The 25,550-nt window shown below is 36.5% G+C and overlaps 1 protein-coding gene across 6 annotated transcripts in view; it reads left to right on the top strand.

Annotated features, from left to right (window-relative positions):
* Positions 1–7,081: 7,081 nt before the first annotated feature.
* Positions 7,082–25,550, top strand: part of NIPBL (NIPBL cohesin loading factor) — a 142,626-nt gene continuing 124,157 nt past the window's right edge. For 5 of the 6 annotated variants that reach the window (XM_083883842.1, XM_083883848.1, XM_083883846.1 and 2 more), the window contains exon 1: positions 9,135–9,264. The gene's annotated coding sequence lies outside the window, so the exon portion shown is untranslated. Of the gene's footprint in view, positions 7,825–9,134; positions 9,265–25,550 lie in introns of those variants that run through there. The other variant, XM_083883843.1, reaches the window with a different exon arrangement.

The following is a 25,550-nucleotide window of genomic DNA, read 5'->3' as shown; positions in this document are numbered from 1 at the left end:
GCTCTATAACTTCCCTGAAATTACATGTGAAATTTTCTATTTCAGGCATTTTGACAGCAGTAAATAGCATTTTGAATGAAATTTTTGGGAACTGGACAGATTATATCTATTACATGTGAAGAACACCAGCCATAAAGAAGTCTCATATAGACATCTCTGACCTGCTTTTAGAAGAGGGTAAAGCTGGTAGAGGCCTGGTAAGAAAATCTTCATTTAAATATACACAATTTTATTGTTTGGAGGGGAGATTATTAAAGGAGTGAGCAGGAGGAAGAAGGTGTAACTGCTAAAGTTAATCAGTTTGGTAGATCTTGAATGTTCAGCTGTAACACAGTTTTATACTAACTTCATAACACCATGAAGGTCGCAGGAATGATGTGTAACACAATGTCCATGGTAATGAAACATACAGTGTCACAGCCAAGCTGTCAGACATGTATGTGATACCCCTTCCCCGATAGGCCAGGTTATATTTTTAATCATCAACTAAGGATTTTTCTCACTTTTCAAGTTCTAGATGAGATTTATGAGAGGTATATCATGACTAACGGTAAAATAAAACATACTTCCCATTCAGAATTCAGATAGACTAGAAAAAATACATATAGCTTGATAAATCTAGTTTTTAAAGTCAAAACAAACTCCTAAATGTCTATCACTGATTTTTTAGATGATCAATTTTTCATGAAATTTAATTCTTGAGGAAAGCTCAGATGTGGGTAACATCTCTACTTGGCATGCCCCTAGGCTGGACAGTCAACTTCGTTATTTCTGAAGATTATGAGGCAACATCCGAGTTAAGCAATATGTAAAGTTATTCACAGACAATCATAAACACAGCAGAATATTTACATTTTAAATGAAAAAAAAATTGCAATCACTAGTCTAAAAGAAATTTGGTGTGAAAAAGATTTGAAAAAGGAAAGATCGTATTTTCTGCACATATATAAAATTTTTGGGACAGTTTTTCATGTAAGTACTTTTTGTTCTATCCTATAATTTAAACTGAAATTTAACAAATAATCTCTTTACCAGCAGATTATCCCTTACTTAACTGAACTTTTTATCCAAATATTATTCAATCACAAATTCCTTTTCTACAGTATTGAAATAGCATACCCACCAAAGTCAGTTTTTCATTCTCTTTCTGCTCATAGTGCATTCTGCCTTTGTCTCTCTGGGCATTTGGCTATTTTGTAAATGTGATTTGTAAGAAAAACACCAATAAGATAATTTTTTATAGAGACACCGTGTTTTTAAGCCAGTGATTCTTTAAGTGAAGCAGATAGAGATTTACATCATGTATTATTCTGCCAATGAAGAAAAATCAAAATAGGAAAATAAAGAAGTAGGGGGTTTTATATGCTACTTCTAACCTTTGGGAGCAAGTAAGAAGGAAACAATCCAAAACATTAGGGAAAACACAGCCTAATGGCAGAGAAAAGATAAACATTGCCTGAGGAAATGCAGGAGGTAAAAAGCACTTTAACCAGAGGAGGGTAATCACTAGTGTAGCCTGGAATAAACAGAAGACTTCCCAAGTCTGGTAATGTGGGGAAACAGCAATGGAAGGTATGAAAGTAATGAGTAAGTTTAGGAAAAAGTCTAGTGAATGAAAGTATATTAAGTATTTTGTGGTGCGTATGCACATATTTTCCTGACAGGGAAATGCATATTATGAATGCTGCCAGGTTATTATAATTTATGGATCTATTTAGAAGGCAACTGTCTTAAAAATTGGCAATGTATTCTTACATAATTTGACTTGGTTAGTGCAGTGTCTCTGGTCAGAAAAAATAGATGGCATCAGGTGTTTTGATGCACCCTAGAAGAGTGTGAAGATTGTGTGCACATTCTTTTCCTCTGAAAATGTTTCACTGAAAGTCTCAGCTCCTTTTTGGTTGGTAGTCATCTTGAATCTCTCTTGCTCTGCATTTCTGACAGCTACATTCCCAGTGATTGTTCAGGCCTTGTATGGGTTTCTGTGTCTTCTGTTTCTATGGCATTTTATTTTTTTTTTCTCACACATGGCTATCCTCAAATATCCAACAAAACATGGGCCAGCCACATGTGCCTTTGTTTTTGGTGGTGACATGCACCCATGTTCTTGTGGAAACTGGTTCTTTTTTTTCAGAAAGTTAAACTACTTCTTACAGTGATTTTAAAGACTGTGACAATTAGCTGTAATATGTTTTATCTAACAGCAATTTCATGGATAACACACCCCGTTAATAAATTGAACCCAGCATGGAAAACGTACTAGCAATAGCACAGGTATACAGATCACAGCCTCCTCAGGAGAGTTACTGTATCATTTTTCATATGAGTACTTGCACTGGAATGCAATCAACAACAGTAAAAAGTTCACAAACATACAAAATGTAAAATACTAATTCAAAACTACAAATTAACAATGCTGTGCACACTAGTGGTCTTTCATCATCATCACATTTTTTAAATTATTTCCACTTACCTATAAGCTTTAAGGAAACTGCTTATGCTCAGTGTGTTATTTTTCCAAATGTATACCTCTGAGGCAAAAATTTTCTATGGTGTGCTTCTTTTATAAGATGAATTATGCTTAAGAAACCTGAGGAAGCTGAGCATGTATTTTAAAATAGTGGGAGGATAAATACAGAAATGTAAACATCAAAAACTGGAATTTAAATACATCATGATCCAAAAAATAATATTTTTCATAAATTGATCATTTTGATGTGATTTTTAAGCTGCATCATTTAGCCAGAGACATATATTTGTATTTAATTTGAGCTTCTCCAGGTCAATAGCTCAGTTTTCTGGATCATTTATTGTTCCTGTCAGAAGTTTAAACAAGAATTTGAAAAAGCCTTTGTTCTTTGGAATTCACAGTATTGCAAGTCTGTGAGAAATTAAATCAGTGAGAAATTTATACTGCTTTCTGGTTCACTAATGGAGCACCCACACATCTTCTAAAGTCCTGAGAAAGTAGATGGACTGCTATTTGTACCTGTGGCCATGCTGGGGAGCAAATTTCCAGCACTGTCCAGCTACACTAAAAAAAATAAAAAAGTAGAAAATAAAAGTTATAAGTGGAATACTTAGTATTCAGAAAATAACAGATGATGCTTTATTTATCCTTAAACCTTTTCTATTCTCATCTTAAAATAAATAAATTACAATTCAGAAGTAATTTTCATTACCAATTGGTGTTGACACCCATAACCCAAAGGAGTTCAAAAGTTACTTCTGCTTATTTCATTTTATTGCACTATGTTTTCTCTCCTCAATTTCACTGTAACATCCTTTCATAAAGGCCACAGGATGTCTAAACCAAGAGGGACATCTGCTAGAGGTTAGAAGTCTGGTTTAGACACTTGTAGGACTTTTAAAGATGAACAAATATCTAAACTGAAAGCCAAATTTCAATCAACTTTCTTTTATTGGGTTTTTGGGTAAATATAAAGTCGTTAATTGCTTGACTAAAGAAATAATTAGAAATGTGAATGTGATTTATCCCTAGATAGTGATCCACAGTTTCTTCTTACCTTCCTTTTGGCAAATCACTTTGAGAAGATTGCTTTAGGTGTTTCTATAAAATGCAACATAAATGGAACATGCATGGACATTGGAAATAATCTATCTAAAAATTGTGTATAAAAGTGTTCAAACAGCCCTTGGCACAGGCTCAAAGCTTGCCAGCTTGCACTTTCCCAAACAATTCCTATGCACAATTTAGGCATGTTAGTCATGAACCATTCCCAATGGGCAAAACAGGCATGTGACTATCCTGTTCAGAGGAATAGAAGGATGAAACATGGAACATTATGTGGCTACAATGCCAGAGAACAGTCCTAGGAATGTTTAACCTGGTATTTATATATAGCCATTTCATGCTTTGGCTGAGGATAGTTAACACTTCTGAAGATTAGGAAAGTTCTCTCTTCCAAGGAAGCAGCTTTTATAGGCCTGAGCCCAGGAAGGTTTTTAACATACATTATATAGATAAGGATATCTCTGTCTTAAATCCTCTTTTTGTAGAAGTTCATTAAAAATGGAATGGCAAGACATGTTGGGATAGTCTCAATTTTTTTTTAATGCATACAAGTATGACTTTCAGTTGAATACAACAGCCCTTAAGGCAAATTTTTAACTGCTGTCTTTTGCAGAAGATGAATGTCCACATTTGCTGGCCTGTGAAGTTCTGTATTGATTTAGCTTTACTTCTTAAAAAGTGGAGAAAGAAAAAAAAAAAGCCTGAATGTTTTTACATTTCTGTCTTAAAATTTTCCATAGTGGGCCTCAATAGCAGTCTTGTAGGAAATTCAACAGTATTTCTGGTGTGGCTAACATGACAGTAAGTTGTCCTCCCAGTGCCAAGACAAACCAAGACAATTGAGAGGACAGAGTTATAGAATGCTCAAGAAGAGGAAAAAAAAAAGAAAATTAAATAATTATGGGAAATCAAGCAGGTATCAGGAATTGCTTCCTTTCTGAAGTTCAGCAACGGTGAGATAAGAGACTAAAGAACATCGTCAGCTGGATTTCAGAATACCTTCAATGGCAGTGTGTAATCTATCATTTATCTTCCCTAAAAATCAACTGTTATTAGGTCTGTTGCTGTAGTCCTGATGTAATAATTCTGGGACAGTCTATTTGTTCAGCAGTCTATCACTGGCCTTTTTTCAATTATATAATGTGTCTTAGTATGTTTTATAGTTTAAATTACATTTTTAATTGTCTTTCTTTTAACTTTATTCAGAATTCTTAGTGCCTTGCATAATCCAAAGTTTACTTTGACATTCAAATGAAAGTACCAGAGTATTGTCTTCTGTCATTTTTTTCTCCACAGAAACATCTATATGTTTTAATATATATGCCTGCCATATAATTTGTATTGTGTACAAACAGAAGCTCATTCTTAACATGGTAGAGATAACGCAAGTTTGTCACTTAAAATGAAAAAGTACCATTTAATTTCATATTAAATTCTCGCTAGTCAATTAAGCTAAATTATTTGAAGAAGGAAAAAAATATTACCTCCACCTGTCTTACCAGGAAAAATAAATAAAAATCAGTAGTCTCCATCAAGCTGTAAACTTAAAGCAAGTAATCATGCAAAAATACTTGACTCCTCAGTGTACAGGCATCCTTGGTTTTTTATTTAACCTGTACCACTGAAAGTTTCATATTTAGGTTGCTTACTTTCCACAGTAAATATTCCCCAGTCAATTAGTTACATGGTGCTATTATTTGTTCCTGTGAACTAAATGCAATGCAAAGAACGTAACTTTGTATTACTTGTCATACATCACACATGATTAAATTCTTCCTAATCGTGTGGTAGAGCCCTAACACTAGATTCTAAATAATTTGAATACTTAAATTTAAGATGATAGCAAATGATTGTGTTACTGTAGTCAGATAACAAGCTCCCACTGTTTATAGGAAAGGTCTTTTCAGTTATTGAGAGAATATATCAAATATACAGTCATAATTTAAAAAAAAAAATTTTACTGACAAATCCTAATTATTTTAAAAATTTACCTAGAAATACATATACTGTAATATGGGGAATATTCATACCTGTTAATTACTAAGAGGTAAACGGAGTGCAGTGTTTGTGCCTCACATAGCAACTTAAAATGACAGGTACCTGAATGTAATACTGGCCCTTAAAGAGACAAAAATGATAAAAACCAATACATTTTTCATTCATTCTACAGAAAAAAAATTACAACCATCATACATAAGAAGATATTGGTGCCAGATGTATTTTTACTCTAGTATTACATGCTGTCCACAATTGATGGAGTTGAATAACAACGTGTAGCAGTCAGGGAAGTTAACATCAGAGTGAAGAGGGCAAAGAGGTCCCTTCTCTACTTTCAGCAGTATGCTCACAAATACTAAATGCAAATCTCTTTGCATTTAGAAACTTATTTCACTACACAGCAGCAGCAGTTGTAAAAAGCAGCAAGAGACATACCTACAGTTGTCAATATGATGTGTGAAAATTGCTTGAGTACTCTCTACATTAAGATCTTTAATTTCTGCCATTTGAATTAAGATTTTCTTAGAAGAACAAGAAACGAGTCTGAGAATAACAGACTGTATAAACAGCTTAAATTCATGGGAACTCGGTCGTTTGTTTTGGGCAAAAGATGCATTCACCCTTGACATCAAAGGGAGCAGGATTAAAAAAAAGCTTTACCCTGAAACTTGCAGTTCATTTTCTGGGCCACATAGGTATGGATTTGTCAGGGGAATTGAGAGAGCTCTGCCCCTCTCCACACTGCGGCCAGCTTTGTTCATGCAGCGTATGCTCCTGAGCGTGCCACAGTCATGGTTGCGTGGCTGCAGAGCTCCTCCCATACAGATTAGGGCCATCCCCACCCCATGACTAAGGCCTGGAACAGAAATAAGGTTTAAAGGGTTTTGCAGTAGTTATCAGGTAATCTGAAATACTTGATTTATCACTTTTCTAGTAATTTCAGGCATAATGACATGAGCCCTGTGCTTACTAAAGTGTTTTTAGGAATATGCTGAGCCTCCATTCTGAAACAGATTGCCGTGAGTGAGCTTTTGAAGCAGAATACAAGGAACCACTTGTCTGAACGCAGTCCAAGAATTCGATCTTTCATTTTAAAAAGTGGAATAAAAATATTTAATTTCCTTTAAGGAAAATAAAATCCTGATTTGCCCATGTGTGTTACACACCACCTTGTGAAAGAACTAACGGCTTAAATTAGTTGTTCTCTTGTGCAGGTACAAGTATAGTACTATACAGCAGACTACTCAAGTAAAACAGCCATTTCCACAAGGTTTTTTTAGTTGAATGGTATTTTAAAAGCATTAAGTGGTCTAGTGATATTCTCACTGAAACCATAATCAAATAGATGATGTGCCTGATGCTGTTTGTAAACTCTAAAACATATTTGGCATTTCAAAATTAAAATTTCAATGTTCTGTATTTTATTTACATGTTAATTCACCAGCTAAGAAAAAAAAATATTTAAATAGATTACTAAAATCACAGAAAGACTCCATCAACATGAATTGGTAACAATCACTTAAAGTAGATTGAAATAGTATGCCTGAGTTTTCTAATTTTAGAAGTACATTTTCCTGAGAATTCATTGATGTATAAGTAGACATATATATGGTACATGAACTCCAGATAGGTAGTTCATTAAATTATATTTTATTTTATTTCAAAAGTAAATACTTTTCCCCTTGAGTTACAGAGTTGAAATGCATTAAATTAAGTGCAAAGACTTAAGGACACCAGTTGCAACACGAATTATTTTCCTTTATTTCAAATGGATAACTTGAAGTTATAAATGTATAAACGATTATAGGATTGGGACCTTTTATATTAACTTGGAACAAAGGTCTGCAGTACATTTTTTTCTGAACCCAGTTTACTCGGTTTCTGTTAATATGTGCCATTAGATAATAGTATTTCCACCACTAAATTACCGTATTTTCCAGTGCTGTCTTCATTTCTGTACTTTTAAACAAAAACACATACACCTAGAAACCAAACTTTGTTTCATCCAAAATTATGAATTTTGTAATAGCTTAAGCTTGAGAGGCATTTGAAATCCGTATTAAAGACAGAGCACTATTCAAAAAATCCTAAGACTGGAGATTCAGGTGCACTGATGTAAAATTTTATCCCTTTGTGCAAATAACATTCATTCAGCGCTGAAAGGGTGTGTTTATATGTCACAGGGTATTTACAGCTGTGTCCAGCTGATTCCTGAAGTCGACAGACCAGCAGTGCTTCCTCTAGAAATGAAAGGATTTTTGTCCAAGTACTGAGCAGCAAAATTACATTAAGTGAGTACTAAAAGACATAGTTAATCCATGGGATAGAAATGCTTCTTCATTAGTACCCTGTTTTATGATTATTCAGTTTTACCTGTACAGAGGAACACCAGAAAGTCTTTCAGATTAGGACATGCTCTTTCTCCAAACACTCCTTCACAACACACAATTAAAATATTTCCAGCCTCAGCCTCCAGCAAGGACATTTCACCTGAACATCGGTATTTTTCCCAGTGCTCGTCCAAAAAGCCGTTTTTGAAAGCCACTCCCGTTCCGTATGTCCACCTGGAAATACCTCGCCTCGGCAATGCTTTGAGTAGCGGGTGTTTCGGTTCCTGCGGCGCGGCCTCTCACATCCACACAGAAAGGGCATGGGCGTCGACAGTAACTCCAGCGAGTTTCCCACCCGCAGGGGCTACCGCCTCTGAGGGTTCAGTTTAAGGCCCCTTTCCAGGTCTGCCTTCTGCGAGGTAGCACTTTACAGTCCTCCTCCTTGTCCTCCCCACATGCTTAGGCAGGACAAAAAATAAACACCAAAACGTGTATTCTTTTTCCAACGGTCCCTTCTTGACAAATCCTCAGCGCAGGCTTAAGCGTAAACTTCGGTCTCGTTCCGCGCACCAAAAGGCGGGGGGTGGGAGGGGGAAAACAAAAACAGAAGAAAAAAAAAAAAAAAAAAAAAAGAGAGAGAGAGAGAGAAAGTCGTGCAGCAGCCAGAGGGGTGTGGAAGGGAGAGGAGCTACGCAGAGGAGGCTCTGCCAGGAGAGGCGAGGCAAAGGAGCCCCGCCAGCTGCAGCGGCGGAAGCGGCGCTGGTGGAGCGAGGGAGCGATCGGGCGAGGAGGAGGCAGCGGAGGGAAGGGGGAGGTTGCTGGTGTTTGGCGCCGGTGGAGGGAGTCATTCCTGCCGCTGCACTTCCGGTCGGCATTTTGTTCTGAGAGGGAGCGAGAGAGACACACACAGGATCCTTCCCCCTCCTCATCCTCGCCCTTCTCTCCCCCTGCCCCCCCGCTCGGTACCGACTCACCGTGCCCAGGCCGCCCCTCCCCGCCCTCCTGCGCTCGCACTCTCGGAGGGAGCGGCGGCGGCGGCGGCCCCTTGGCAGCGCTGCCTCTCGGCCACCCTCCGCTCCCTCCGGCTCGGAGCGCGGCTCGGAACCGGTTCGGCGCGGCCCGGCCCGTGTTGATGTTGTGAAGCAGGCTCGGGGGGAAGGGATTTGCCTCGGCCGCACACCCCCCGGCTCTACATGTTCGCTGCACTGAGGAGGAGACGGAAGAGGAGCCAGCCCCCCTCCCGGCCCGGATTATTGTTGTTATATTATCTCCCCTCCTCCTCCTGCTCCGCGGCGGCGGCGGCGGCCCAGCGGCGGCGGCGGCTCCTCTGAGGAGGGAGGGGGGCGGATTTCTCTCCCCCTCTCTCGGATTCTCGTTGGATTCAGACTCCGATTTGCTCAGGTAATCCCCCCTCCTTGTCTCCCCTTCCCCTCCCTGCCCTCTCCAGCAGCGGGCCGGGCCTCTCAGCCCAGCGGCCCAGCACCGCCGGGAGCAGAGGGGATTAGCTGTTATCCGGGGTAGAGGGGAGCAAGTGGCAACCGGAGGTGTTTATTTCGCAGCCCCCCTTCCTGCTCGGTCGGGGCTGGCGGAGGAGGTTGGTTCGTGCCGGGCTGCCGGGAGGCCCAGGCCCGGCGGAGGGCGCAGGCCCGCCGGCCAGCGCCTTTACTCCAGCTCGGGGATTAGAAAGGCGAAGCGGCTGCTCAGTGACAGGCCTCAACCCGAAAAGAGCAGCAGCAGGAGGAGGAAACAATACAATTAGTCGTAAATGTGCACTGATCCTTTGCCATATTTACAACTTCACCTAGGGCAAGGAAGGAGGGTCCCAGCGGAGACAGCCCTCTGAAGTGGGCCAGGAGTAAGTGGAAGCATAGGGGAGGAGAGACAATGTAAATACTCAGGAACAAAAATGCCACTTCTCTTTGCTATTACCTTGTTCTTCTAACCAAGTGTGTTCTGAACATTCAAAAGTTTAAATGCTTTTGGGTTTATAATCTGCAGACGTTTATTTCTGAATAACATTATTGATTAGTATGTTAATGACTTAGTATATTTATAGCATAAAATAGTGCTTGAAGGATGGTTGACACAACACGGACACCTGCAGACCCAGAAAATAGAGATAGGCAAGCATATTGTGTCAGGTACTCCACACAATTTTGGTGTCTCTGTGTTGTATATGTTACAGGAATATATGTTAAAAGAAAAATACCATTTTCTGCTTCTAGCAAACGGAAAACAGGCAAGGGATCGTGTGTAAAGTGCTGCGTTTATGACATTTAAGGGACCAAGGTGAAGATGAGATTTTTAACCAAAGAAGTTGAGAATCAAATGTAAATTTATTTAAGTGAAATGTGAGGAATGCTTAAAAAGTGTCATCTTTTTTTTTGTCAGGCTATATCACCTTGAGATCCCGAGGTTGTTATTGGCTGTTTGTGTCCCTGGTGTTTGAATATGTAATTAGGTGTCATTTTTTTCAGGTCAGATGTATTCTGAAAATTACTGTTTATTAGTCTCAAGTCTTTATAAATAAATGTAGCTGATTTATGATAAAGTAAGTCTTGGACTTACAAGTGATAGAGTTGTTAAGTGTTGCTAGAAACTCAGGCACATTTAAACAAACACCCTGTGGACTAATAAAAATACTTCTACAGAAATTACATAGTTGTAGGAAATTTTAAGATACATAGTTTTCATCCTTGTAGAAAGGAATTTTGTTAGTGGCAAACGATTATTAATATTACATAATTTGTTAAATTTTCAGCAGGTTTTTTAGTTGTTCAGGTAGATTTGTTGTTATAATACATGGTCACTGTATCTAATAGAGTAACTTTCTGGCACATTGTGTTCTGAGTCTTGTAAATAAAACTCTGCTATCCTGCCTCCCGCGTGCCCTGATACATGTTTAAAAGGCTGAAGTTAATATAGCTGTCACGTAGAAGGCATGTTTTTAATGCTGTAAATCCGTGTAGTAGTCAGTAGCGTGTCCGTGATTTGTATTGGTCAGGGAGCAGTTTGAATTTTAAAAAGCCAGAAGATCCTGCTGAGCCCCAATCCCGGCCTCCCTTCCTCCCACTAATCTCCCATTCCTGTCTTTGTGCTGCCTGGTCCTGTTAGACACTGTTTGCAACAGGGCCTCAGGCCTACGTGCGTCGGGAGGAACCATTTACAGTTCGAAAAAGCAGCTTTTTATTTTTTAAACTTTGTGAAATGCAGAGGGAGCCACTAGTCGTCTCTAACTGTCCCCACCTCGGTGTGTAACAGCGGAATTGCTGTTTGCTTTTCCCGGTAGCGTGCATGGAGACCGAGTGTAACTCTGCTTCACAGGAAAGAAAGGGCTGTGCAGAAGTAGTTGTAGTTCTTGGGTAGTTTTCATCATCAAGAAGCGACATTACAGCCCTAGCGTTTCAGGCAGCTGCCGTTCTAAGAAGAATGTATTTGTTAAGCTAACAGTAGTGAACTTTTCTGACTGATTTTTCATTTAAGGAGGTTTGCGTTAAATATTCTAGATATGAACAGGAAATGAGCTACTGTAGTTACACAGTTCCTGTCAAGTTTATCTTGCCAGGGTTGTGTGGTTGTGTTTACAGCACTTTTTTTTTTTTTTTTTTTTTTATCAGAACGGATGCACTTTTCTGGAATGAAAAATGCGTGTATTTATAAAGGGAAATATAAGATGTTGTCTGTTTTTATTTATAATTAGTTTTTTGGGTTTGTTCTTATGAGCCATACGTAGTTAATCTTGAATTAGTTGCTTGATCACAGTTTATATAGTTTTACAGAAATATTTAAAATTGAAATATTCATAAGACTACTTATTTTTCTTTTGTGTTGCATGTTTTAGCATATTTAAGAGCCTATGTGTGAAGCAGGCCTATGGAACTTTCATACTACTTTTTCCCTGATGTTAGGAGCTTCTTATGGTCCAGTGTTTATCATAACAGCTAGCTGCTTAAGGACAATGTATTTATTTTATTGATGTTACAGAAATACAAAATTAATTATTCTCAAGATGTTAGTTGTAATTATTATTTTATCAGAAAGAGAAAATTGCTTCTTTCTACATTTTATTTTGTACTTTTTCCTGCTTTGTACATTTTGAATTTGCTTCCTCTGTACAGTTTGGGTTTTTTTTCTCTCAACTTCTTGAATATTTTACATATAGTTATTCCAACAAAAATCTCTTCCTTGTGCTGTCGATTCAAGCTGTTTTTTTAAAAATCAAGACATGGGAACAGGCATGCCAGTAAAATAATAATTTTTTTAAAAAATTGCGATGTTCAAGTTTTGACTTGGAAGCAACAGACAGGATCAGATAAGCAAAATTATATAACTAAGTCCTTTTGAAGATCCTTATTCTACATAAGAGCACAGGTACTCCATGAAACCTTACACTTTTGAGACTCCATGTATGTAAATGTTCATATAACTTTTCTTGTGGGATCTGGGCCATAGATAGTAATTTCTGTAGGACAGAAGCTTCTTGTTTATGTTGTTGTGTTAGTGTGATAATTAAGGTAATATAACTTAAATCCAAAGTGTTTCATACGTATAGTCCTCTACAATATAAATAAACTATATTTTGGAGGATGCTAGGAGAAAAATATGAATTGGTTTGAGCTAGACATCTTATTCCTGTTTTTATATGTTCAGTGGCAACTGGACTTTCATGTCTACTATATTACAAAGTGTTAAACTGGTTATATCAAATTTATATTAATATTTTGTGAAAATTACACAAAACATATGAAGTTTCTGGATAATTACTGTAACTAGAGAGAAAAATATGTACTTATATCCTGAATATCTAGACCTAGGAAAGAATTCAAGTCTTCAAATTCATGACTTTATGATTTCTAGAAATTGTGTTAGAGGAATGTGTAATATTCATGAATGTGTGTAATTTGGATAACAACTATAGGCATACTTAATCAGAAAAGTATGAGTAGTGATAACTTTAGAATTTGTTGAATGATAGGTGTGAGGTGGGTCATCTGGCATTAGGGTGGCTATTTACAAAACACTAAGAATATATAATATTTGAAAGAATGTCCATGTCAGTATCATACCACTTATTTTTGATCTTGTTTTTCATTTGCCTTTATTAGAAGTAGTTCAGGTTAGCTTCTGATTTTGGAACATCAGCAGTAATGAACACTCAGTTGCAAAGAGATACCTGCAAGGAAATGCTTGAAATTGGTTGTACCTGTATATTGTTGCTAATAACTCTGTACAATAATGATTCCTTTTAATAATAAAAAACAAAGTGTTTAACAATTGCAAAGTCCTTAATATAATATATCTATATTTTTATTTTATTTGTATTGCAAACGTACTTCTTAGTAGCTGATCCTGACCCCCCAAGTAGGTGTGAAAGAAGTGCTTTACACTGACATGTATGACACCCCATGAGTAAGGAAATTGCGTTTGAGGAGATTGTGCAGAACCTGTGATTTGTGTTTCACTTCCTCTCCCTAATGTTAGCCATGGCAAATCTCCTTAGCAAAGGGGAGGGAAGAAAGGATTTTGGTCCACATGTATGTAGAAACTAAAAGGGATTCCAGTCAGATTGAACATAGTTGCTGATACTGTATTTTAATGGGATTACCTGGTCTACACAAATAACTTCAAAAGAATATAATTATCCAAGACCAGTTTTCATGCTGAAGTCATAAAAAATTCTAGAAAAAGTCTTTTTTTTTGGCCTTTAGAATTGTATCAGTTTTAAATTTAAGTAATCAGAGATCTTGGATTCTTTTTATATGAGTAGATAATTAAATTTTTCATTTGATTGCTGTGGTTTAATTTGAAGCACTTTGGGTTTGTAGCAGTGTGTATGTGTAGACATGCAATGCATTTTAGACAAAGTGTCAGAAAGCCCTAGGCTGCAAAATAAGGGAGTCAGTCATATAAGGAAACAGCAGACTGGGGAGCTGGGCCTTTAATGGCACCACAGTATTCAGCCCTACCCTCACAGCCCCGGTTCAGTGCCTCATGCATGCCTGGGAAATGCCAGCTGACCACTATATTCTTACAATCTAGTTTATAGTCTTATCATTCTGTGTGTAGCCTGACGCCTTATTACCTGCTGTGTACATCTCAGTCCTTCAGGAAAGCTGAAGTGTTTTCATATTTTAATTTGTAGCGTTATTGCAAAATAATAAGGTGCTTTGCAGACAGCAGAGAGCTTTGGTTTTTCACATCTGTAAAATACTTTTTCAATTTTATAGATGAAAGACTGAAACAGAATCAAAATAGTGAATTTTAAAAGCTTATGAATCTTACCTGTTGTGACGTGCTTTACCCTTCAGATTTTGAAGTTGCTTTACAGTGCTTAGGAAGTTTGTAACATTGTTTTTGTTGGCATTATTTTTGTTCATGTGTGTTCTACACTTTAACTTGTTAGGCTCATTCCTTCTCTTCCTGAAGCCCTAAGAAGTATAGAATGGGTTTTCACTGAAGGCCTTAAACATCTATTACGTTTCAACTCTCTTGATCATGCCAACAGTTGGAGAAAACCGGATTTGCTGTCCTGAGAACCTAGAAAAGAATCACCATGTATCTTTTAAAGTTTATTAGGGAGAAGAGAGGTAGACTGTAACTCAAATCCCTCAAGTAATTAAATGATGTGGCTACAATATTGAACACAGAGATACAAAACATTACTGTTACTATGTAGGATTGCTAATTATTGTTGGAGAGTATCTTAAGCATTGGGTTGGTGTTCTTGGGCATAAAGCTCTGGCTCTTGACCTGGTAATTGTTGCACTTGGTGTAGAGTGCTTGAATGCCTACCTCTGCGCCCAGTGGTCAGACCCCTGCGATGTCAGTCAGTTGTCAGGCTCTTCTAAGACTTTAGTGCAGCAAGGCTGTTCTGAGGTATAGTTCAGTGCATTCCTAGCTGGGAGATTGCTTCGGGGATGTAGGAAGTAGAGGCCCAAATGTGCGATTGTATCAGGCACAAAAGTTCTTGAACTTTTTTCTTCCCCTATGGCTTTTTATATCGTGCTCAAAGCATGGCTCAGGGGCTGGGAGTACATTATGGAACAGGCAGAATAAGTAGCACTTCAGTTTTACTAACTTCTTTACCTGTGAAGGTTTTCTGTGAGAGTATGTTTGGGGAAGATTTTTGTTAGTTTGTTTTGGTTTTTCTGGTCTTGTTTTTTGATTTTTTTTAAGAAGAGTTGATTTTCATAAATGTCAGTTTTCCACAAAAGATGTCTTGAATGTGGAACTTCTCAGTGAATTTGTTTAACTAATGGTGTTTTATTCAAATTCCTTAGTAAGAAAGTGTTACGTTCCATCCTTTTACTCTGTTAATTTGTGTTTTATGACATATATGTAATGTGCCATATATTGGGCAGTGATCCTGTGAGTAACAAGAAATGGTATATGATTATTTAATCAATAACTACCACAATGCACAAGGAACTAAAATATAGGTAAGAGCAACCAAAATTCCGAGATTTCTTATTACTTTGATGCTTATTTTTGTAGAACTGGCCTTTTTTCTCTTCTTTTTCCCCGTCAAGCTCACTGAATAACAAACATATGTCTATGATAATGCAATCTCTACCTCTCATGTTTGAACTTAGTCTTTCCTCTGTGCTGACCTCAGAAAGGATGAGGTTGCAAATACTCTGTCTCTGAATTTTTGTTTTGAAGTCTTATGACTTAATAAGACTGTCCAGACTTCTTTCATGTTTTTTTCCATTCAGATGTGTTGCTTTCACTTTTTCGTCAGATATGCTTTCTGGATACTGAGGATAGGAGGAAAAATTTAGGGGGCCCCTTACCAGATGCTATGTACAGCAGCTAACTTAAAAAAAAATGCTGTAGAAAAAATAATTTGGAACCTGCTTTTTTGTAGTCTAAAAGCTGGAAGAGTTTTGATGAGATTCTAATGAGACTGTGGTGAGAACTTATGGGGAGTTATTTGTGAAGATCTAAAATCTTTGATTTTTTTAAACTTTGTTGTTTTGGTTTTTTCTGAAGGAAAAATTTAAAATCTGCTTGATGATATGTTTGTTAAGTTTCTAGTTAAAACTAAGGTCATGTAATTGCTTTTTACTGTGTGATTGCTGTATTTCCTTTTTTTCCCCTTCTTCTGAAATAATAGAAAAGAGATTTTTTTTTCCTGCTAGTGTGCTCAGTAATGGTTGGCTCTTCCTGGCACTTTCTTTTAAAAACTCATGTTGAGGCATAACCTGCAGCATAGCAAACTTTATTTATCCTGTTAAAATTTGGCAGTTACGAGGATTGAAGCATTGCTTAACAAAGTTACTGGCTGACTTTAAGAATGCATGTTTCTCCTTGCATGTAGGTAGGACTGGTTCTCCTCTCAGTTTCCTCATTACTGATGTACTATTTAAAGGCAATGATTTTACTTCTGACTTTGCTAAATTTCAGTCATTTGGTCCAAAATCTTCCATGCTGAATGAATGCCCTTTATTTACTTATTCTCTGAATAATGATTAAAGTGAACATAGTTCACTGGCTTCTAAGGGTTGGGATAGAGGAAAAAATGTTTAAAAATTATTCCTGATAATTTTTTCAAGCAATTGGAGCACCACTGTTTTTTGAGAAAAGAAGTTTAGAATTTCAGTGTGAGATGACTTTTTACGTTAAGGATATGCATTTTATTGCCATTTGAAAAGCTTTCAAAAATTGGGCAAATTATTAGTGTCTAAAAAATTATCTGACTTCCCTGATTGTAGGCCCTATTGTTGAAAAATTTTGTATACACAACAGAGCTTTTCTAAAAAGTTCTAAACAATGCGATAGATGTACAAAGTCTTAGCTTTATGGTGTCCATTCTCTGCTTATCCACAATGCAGATTAATTTGAATGTGTAAAAGACAAGAAGTGAAATTGCAGGTGGACAGAAGGGTGAGCATATGGAGAAGGAAAGCAGTGGACTGGAACTGGACTTACGCAGATGAGGAGGGACTGGAGTTTGAAAGGTAGGAATTGGGAGAAGGCAGGACCTTTGAAGTTCTTAAGGAGCAGGGCCACTCCTTAAGATGGTCAACATTTCCTATGAAGACAGTCTAAGAGAACTGGGATTGTTCATCCTGGAGAAAAGAAGGCTTTGGGGAGAGACTTCATAGCACCTTTCAGTACCTAAGTGTGGCATTTCATGAAGGCTGGAGCGGGATCTTTTACAAGGGCATGGAGTGCTAGGACAGCAAGGAATGGCCTTAAGGTGAGAAGAGGGAAGGTTTAGATTAGGTCTTAGGAAGGAATTTCTTATTGTGAGAGTGGTGAGACACTTAATAAATTGCACAGAGAAATTGTGGCTGTGCCATCCCTAGAAGTGTTCAAGGCCAGGTTGGATGGGGTTAGTGGAAACTGTATTTGCCCATGGCAGGGAGGATGACCTTTAAGGCTCCTTCCAACCCAGATTCATTCTATTGTTCTGTGAAATAATGACTGAACTGTAGTGACTGGATAAAGGAGCTGGTGGGACAGATACAAATGCCCTTAAGAAAGATAAAACAAGAGCTGTGAAACAGCCTTATCAGGAAGCCAAGGCAAAAAGATACTGTGGATTTGCTTGTACAGTCAAGGAAAGCAGTTCAGGCATGAGAATGGATGGGAAGTGTGTTCTGAGAGAGGCCAGAGAGGGGAAGGAGAAGAAATTGCCTGAGAAGCCAGAAGTACAAAACAAGGATTGGCTAAGCAAAGAAGCATTATTTCGCACAGAGGAATTCATTGTTTGAGTTGTCCTTTTTGTTGTTGTTGTTCTCTTAATTTTTTTTCCCCTAAAAATTCTCTTTTCCCTGAGTAAGTTACTTAGAAAAAAAAACAAAAACCTCAGAAACCTGGACTAGTTCTTGTAAGAGCAAATGATAGGAGATTCTGTCATTCAGATTACCTGTGTAGGTACGTGTGCCACCTATGTGAATGCATTGCGGTACTCTTAAGTCTATCATCTCTTTTTTGTTGACAACAGGATGTCTGTTTCACTGATTGTGTAAAATAAGTTGAATTGTTTTTTAATTTTTTTTAACACAACGGGTTATATGAATGTCTCCAAGTATTTGCCTTAGATGTTGTTGATTCTGCCTTGGGGAAAGGGATAAACTCTTGAGATGGCTTTCAGTCCTGTCTTTTATTATTAAACATTTTGATTTCTCTTTGGTGTTCAGTGTGTAGCCTTTTGCCTGAATTGTTTCATGTCATGAAGCTCTGCTCCAGAGACAGAAGTCCTAATTTCCTCATAGGCTTTTCTGTGGTCTGTACTGGAATATTGTAATTCCACAATTAAGCTCCACAAATGCTTTTTTAAAATGTTTTTGAGAGTAGTATGTAATCATGTAGGTTGAATACTGAGATGAAGAAGTTGTTCTTTATTTTAGAAGTCTTAACTGGAACAAGCGTAGAACCTTAAATTAACTGGGTTTGGGGTTTTTTTGCATCATGATTTGTATGGTAATAGTAAAACAGATTTTGTTCATTTTGGTTACAAATATGACTAATCAGAGCTTGTTCAAATTAGGCTTTGGAGCCTGCATGATAAAAGGAACACAGAAATGTTTACCATTGGTAATAAAAATAGAATGAGATTCCAAAAAGTAGTGTTTTTCTGTTTCCTGCTATCTGATTTGAAGCCTGTTTCCCTTTGTATTTTCTTTGTTTTTACTTGGAATTGAAGTGTTACGAATAGCCTTACAAATAGCCTTTGATTCATTTCCAGAGCACATCCCTCCTGTAAGCTGGAGGAAGATTGGGCCTGGGGCTGACAGAGAAGTGTTGCACAATTACATAATCCATGGACTGTGTCAAAATTCTTGAAGACAAGGGACATTTATTAACTTTTGATTGACTTTGCAAAGACTTTCATCCTGGAGATGTGGGATTTCCTGTAGAAGTCTAGAAACTTTTGAGTTGATACTCAGAAAAAGTAGTATTTTAGTATTTGTTGATATCAGCTTCTCAGTGCTGAGTGCTCTGCTTTAGAGGATGTTTTTGTCTCTCATGCCTCTAACACTTTTAATTATAAGTTTTAACATACAGCTATGCATTTAGCGTGATGCATTTGTAAGCATTGTCTTGTAAAATAGCCGTTAGAGTGCAATCAGTAAAATTTTCAATCTTGATTTCTACATCATAGAAAGGAATTGGAGTGAGATCAAAAATGGACTTTGTTTTGATATTGTTGAAAAGGTCAGCCCTTGAATGTCAGTTGGAAGTTTGAGATGTGTGAGATGCAGAATGGAACTCAGGTCCTGTTGTGCTAAGTTGGGGATCCCTATTGGTTAGTCTAAAGAAGACACTGGAGAGATTTTTATGTCCTGGAGTTCAGTTTGAATCACTTTATTTGAAAATCCTATTCTCTCCTTCAAGTTTTTTCCTGTTCTAATTAATTTTCTTTGCACTATGATGTAGTACTTCTTTAGCAGGAGGATAAGAGAGTGGTCACTTCTGCATAAGATATAGAACCAGTCAAAGACACTAAGAAGTAATGACAAATGCATGTTTGACTGTCCTGCTACTGAGGAAGATTTCAGAATCTGTCTAATATCTCAAGCAAGTGTACAGTCTCTGTCCTCCTGAGATTTTAAATGAAATGTTGGAGGCAGTGGCTGGTATACAGAGCCAAGTAATCAATTTTCTGTGTTAGGTATGTCCAAAGTGTGTGTATGGCTTGACTTTCCTACCATGAAGATTTCCCAGACTTACATGTAAAACAGGTGCTGCTTAGTTCTGAAATACACTGAAGCAAGTTTGTAGTGAACTTTTCTGGTGATAAGTTAGGTGACTAATGGCTTAGAGAGTTGTAGGAACACACTGTGCACTCTACAGTCACTATTACGGAAGATTATTTAGGGTTATGACTCTGCATATTTACTTATTGGAGTAATTCCCTCTGGCATTCTATCTAGCATGATGTAAAATTTAGTCATGTTATTTATAAAAATAGATAATTTATTTTTACCATGGAAAATATAATTAAAATATTTGAGGAATTGAAATAAAAATGGAATGGTTTAAAGACTGTTTTGTCTGTATTTCACTAAATATCATTACATGAACAAGCCATCATACTATTGGAAAGTAAACATTCTCAGTTTTCACATCATACTATAATTTTAGCCTGCAACCTCGAGAAAGAATAAAGAGAACCATTTATTTAATTTAATGGCATATTAAATGCTTGCATTGAATTAGTAAACTTCAGAATAGGAATTGTCTCTTTTTTTTTGTGGATGTTTGTATTTATTCCTAGCAAATGTTTTCTGTAGACACAAAGTAGACATATGATGTCATGGTATTAAGCAAATTCCTCATCATGTCTTGATAAACAATTAGTCAGTGAAGTCTTATAAAAAGCTCTGTAGGTGGACTTCTGAGAATTCAACACAAGTCCTGATAATCTGAAGTTACTGCCTGCTCAGTTATAGTGAATGTTCAACTGTATATATGTAGCATGTGGCAATTGCACATAACTTGGATCAGTTTAGGCCTGTTTAATTGCTGGCTGAGGAAGATTGGATTAATTTGCATTTTTCATGGGCATTATTTACAATTATCGAAAGTCAGCTGATGCAGAGTAAACTAGAGAGTGTAATCTCCTTGGACTATTCAGTTTGCCCAAGTGTGACACTCCATGTAGCCCTGCATAAAATTTGAGAGAGAACAGTATTTGTCTGAAACAAAAGCATTTAAGGTCTACTACCTTCACCTAGTTATTGATACAGGTGTAAATTGGAACAAATGTTCTGGGAAGGACAAATCAAATCATTGTAAAATACACAAATTTTGAAATTGTGATAGAAGATATCATAAAGCTAGTTATAGATATAGCACATAATTATTTTAAACCATGACAGAAACATCAGGTTTATGATGATCCTTACATGCTAATGCTATTTTGTAATGAATCAAACAAAAATTAGAAAATTGACATACTTTAGTTTTAAAGGTGACCCTGTAGAAACAGCATCAGTTACCAAAAACATTAAACTTGCTGTACAGAACTTAGAAGTTTTATTTGCAAAATGACAGTTACCTTGATATGAAGAATTCAGTTTAGTTTCCTGTGCATGATTATGATTTATAAATATTCTGTAAATCAAGTTACATGCATGTTCATTAATAATGCTTTAAAATTATAGTTTTGGAAATGGTTTACTTTCAGTGGATTTACACAGGTATGATTACCTAGAATTGATATCAACGTATTTGCTTCCTTAAATAAGGAAATAAGTAAATAGTGGGTGTACACAAGACAGAATAGCTCTTTATTTCTTTAGATACTACATGATATTTCTTTACATTAGATTTGCTCATTAAGGCTAACAACAGCTTGTGATTCAGTTGTAGCTACTTAGTATTGTTCTGTGGTTAATTTGTTGGTTTTTTTTTCATAATCATTGTTGAGTGTTTTGTGAATCTTTTTAACTTAAAAATGTTTGTATTTTGGGGGAATGAGGAGGTGGGAGTGGGTTGTGGTCTGGAGTGCTAATTGCTGAAATCTGGTGGTGGGCTCCCAGTTGTGATTGCTTTGCAGTAACTATCTGAACTCTGAACATAGTTCAATAAATTCATCACTCATTTAGCTTGCTAATACACTTATCAGTGGTGTGTTATTTAGCATCAGATAACTTGAAAGTTGTTTTTTTTTTTAATATAAACACCTGTGTAAAATGCTTATGTATTTCTTTGGGTAATAACTCAGATACTTGTCTCGTGAAAAAGCAGACAGTTGTCTTTGAGAATTCACCATAAAATCTTTTAGAAATAAGAAGTACCTACTTGACAGTTAGTGTCATAGAAAATGTGGAAGAGGATGTTTGCTGTGAGTAAACAGTAGGAATAATCAGCAGTGGGGGGAGCTCAAGTTCCTTGTGATATGAATCTGGAAGACACAAATGTAAATGAATGTTGAATTATGTGAGATACGGGTTCAGTACTGTACAGAATACTACAGAATACTACTGTATAAATTTGTGTCTCAGACATTAATATTATCATGAGTGCCAAAAAATGCAGACAATAATGTCAAACATTTGGCCTGGGAAGGCTACTTTTAGGTTCTTCAGGCTCTAATTTATGGTCTCCCATTGCAACTGTTAAAGACAAAAAAGGATTGCGAATTGAGATGTGTCCCACAATCATATCCTGGGAGTTTAATGTGAAGGATTTATTTTTTTCTGGATGTAAACTATCTGTTCACAAAGGAACAGATAGTTACCTTACCTTTCTGCTAAGGTGTCCTACTCTCAGTTGTGTGTTTAGTCACAGAGGATGGTAAATTAGCAATTACTCTGTTGGGAAATAGGTCAAAAACTAATGGTTAGTGTGCCTGCCTGCATAGGTGCCTTGGCATCCAAAATAAGAATGAAAAACTATTAGCTACTCCTTATTCCTACTTTAGTGTATGTATATGTCAGTCTTGATGCAAATCTAAGGTATTTGAGGTCTGATCCATTTGAGATGCTCCTGCTTTCTCTTCACATGATGTATGAGTGAAGTTAGAAAAGTATCATCCTTAATTTTTTATGCTTCTGAATTGTTAGAATATTCCCAAAAAGATGTGTAGCTTCTAGGTCTCTTTTGTACTAAAATAACTTTCAGTTTGGAAAAAAGCAAATGGATTCTAGCAAAACTGCAGAGAATTTAGAAAAATCTCCAAAATGAGCCTGTGAATTGATAAATAATATTAATGTTTCATAGCAGAAAGATTGAGCTATTGTTCTAAAAGGTGTGCGTTTTCAACGGCATCTCAGGAAAGACTGCAAAGATCAGCTTTAGTCTTCTGTCAAAGGTACTGCCTTACAAGTATATATTTCTAGCAGTGGTGTGGTTTACATCTTTGTGCGTACTTATTTTCCTTCATCAGTGATTTATGATGGGCAAACAGCTATAACTGTACTTGCCTTTATAAGAGAGTGAACTTGTCTCTTATAGAGAGCGATCTGAAAAACGTAGCACACTTATTTTAGGATATTTTAAAATGTTTAGTGTTAAAGTAAACAAGAAGATACAATGATAATAATTTTATGAGGGATTAATTTTTTTTTTTCAAGATAGGTAAAATTTAGCTCAGCTGCTTAGAGCATGCTGCTAATAACATCAAAATTGGGGATTTGATCCCCATGTGGATCATCATTTATGAGCTTTATGATGACTCTTGCAGGTCTTCCAGCTCAGAATATTCTGTGATCCTTTGTGACACTTCAAATATAACTTAGCTCTATTTTAAAATCCACTCCCTTCCTAGAAAAAGGGAAAATATTATTGCAAATTATTGTGGTTCAATAGGTTATGAAAATAAAGTGCTCGGCATCCAGTTGTGTAAATTCTATTAAAAAATTAAGCATGACTCACTTACCTAGTCTTCACTTTATTCATTAATTTGATTTTCTGCATGTTCAATTGTGATTATCCATGTATTTGTAGTGTATGGGCTACAGTTCACCTTTACCTTAGCAACAGCTGGGACAATAGTGCGGTCTAAATTCTAGTCAAAAGTTTTGTATTAAAGCCTCAGTAAAATTGAGAGCTTTAATTAGGCCTCTCTTCCACAGTAGTGAGGATCAAACCTTTAAGAAGAGATGGTTGTTGTTTAGAATGAAGTACCTGGAGAATAAAGTACATAAAAGATAAAGAAGAACATCTGGATTGTCAGGGATAGAAGGATTCAGTGTGCATTTTTGTGGTGTGAGGGTTAACTGAACCTTCATGAAGGAGTTCTTGGGCATTCCCCATATGCTTGTAACAGTCGACTGTGCAGCCCAGAACTTGGAACTTAGTGTCCCTGGCCTAAGGCATATTTATTTTATGTTAGCTCATCACTTTAGAATTTAGAGATTTAGATATAGGATGCACATGGGTTTTTATTTAATCAATTTAATCAAATGATACACCTAATTATACCATACAAATAAAGTTCACAAATAGGAAAATGCAAATTTTTCAGTTTTGGTCATTAGTTGATTACGAACTTTCTCATATTGGAAGGTGTGGCTTATTTATATAAATATGGAAAAAATAGTTGCTGTACGTGAATGAGTAGAGAAGCAGTAGCAGTGCATTTATCTTCTCTCAGGTTTCACCAGACATTTCTTTGAACAATTACTACTAACAGCACTATTTTCTTTCACATATTAGTGGGTTTTTTGGCATGTTTTTTGTTTGTCAACTTCATTGACTCCTTGCTTTTGTAAGTAAGAGTTTGTAATATAACATAGTTAGAATATACTTTCTGGAAAGGCCATGTAAATACTTTAGTAAGTGAAATTGAAAACAGGCTTAACTAAACCTAAACCAAGCTGCCCTTACACTGAGACTTAGATATTTGCATTTCTCTGATATCAGTTTAAATATCTACTTTACAGAAAAGTATAGTAATTTTTCTTTAGTAAAGGCTTGCTCATCTGTCTCTTTTCCCACCCTCTCCCACAATTGTGCAATTGGCTATTTAATCGCTAAATCTAGTAAGCCAGTGAAGAAGCCACGTTATGGAAGAATGCTCAGGGAGTACAGGGAAATAAATTTTTTCTTGTTCTGTTTCTTTGGAGTATTGACATAAGATACTGGTAAAGTGAAGTATGAATGAGGCTGGAGCTTTGCAAGTATGTGACATGAACTAGATGGTCACTTTCTTGCCTTGTAAAATATAAAGAGAGGTATTTTTGATGTCAGTAAGTTGGGTAGGTTTGTGGGAGAAAATTCGATTTCTGAGGGAGCTTTTGTTGTTGATTTGCAATGAATTTAATTGTTTTGTGGTATTGCAGTGCTTGATTATAAGTATTCATAAACAATTTGTGAATACTGACTTTCAAAATATGTTGCTAAACTAGATTCTGAGAAATGTTTTGGCTGATTAGAAGATATTAACAACTTACACATTTCAATATAATAGAAGCAGATAATTCTGCCTGGATCTTTTATTTTCTTGGCTTTTGGTGTAAAATGGATTAACACGTATTAAAGTGTTGTCTTGTTTTATTGCTTATATTAAGTTTTAGCAGTTATATAATCTAGTGAGGACTTTCTCTCTGTATGGAATGTACAGTTTTTGATGAGACTCTGCTCAAAGCAAAACAGAAACTGTGTATAGCATCTCTGTTTTTGGAAATCTTACATCAGTAAAAATCCTTAATCTGACCTTTGAAAGCAACATAGTGATATTTATGGGGAAAATTCAAATTGAAGTGTACTAGAGCTGCAATTGTAGAATGTAATTAAAGTGTTTTATTTTAGAAATACTGTAATGTTATAAAGCTGAAACAACTAAGTTCTGTGATTCTAAGTGTGTTCTAGGTGATTTTAAATTAAAGTTGATTTAAATGGAAATATTTTCTAAGATGTGCCCACTTTGACATATAATAGAGTTCAGCGAAGCATTCTAAATAAAAAAAATTCTCATTGAATTAAATGGTGTTAATATGAATTAATAGGTGTTCGGGAAGAGAATAAATACTTTCTCTCTAGTCACGAAAGATGAGAGAAGTAGGATTTTCACCAGCATCTCCTTCCTGTACTGTATTTGTTGGGGTCTCATATGCACTAATGTAATCTGAATAATGTCCTAAAACTGGCCATTTAATTATTTCTGTTTCTGTACATGTATAAGTTAGTAACTGTAAGGTATCTTCCAGTCTTGGATGCTTCTTGCTTTTCCAAGTTATTTTCTAGATCCCATTATGGTCCACTTCAGAAAGCCTTAGACAGCTTTG

The sequence above is a fragment of the Zosterops lateralis genome (assembly GCF_965231275.1).
Source record: "Zosterops lateralis genome assembly, chromosome: Z".
NCBI classification, from domain to species: domain Eukaryota; kingdom Metazoa; phylum Chordata; class Aves; order Passeriformes; family Zosteropidae; genus Zosterops; species Zosterops lateralis.
This window is presented reverse-complemented; position numbering and strand designations above follow the sequence as displayed.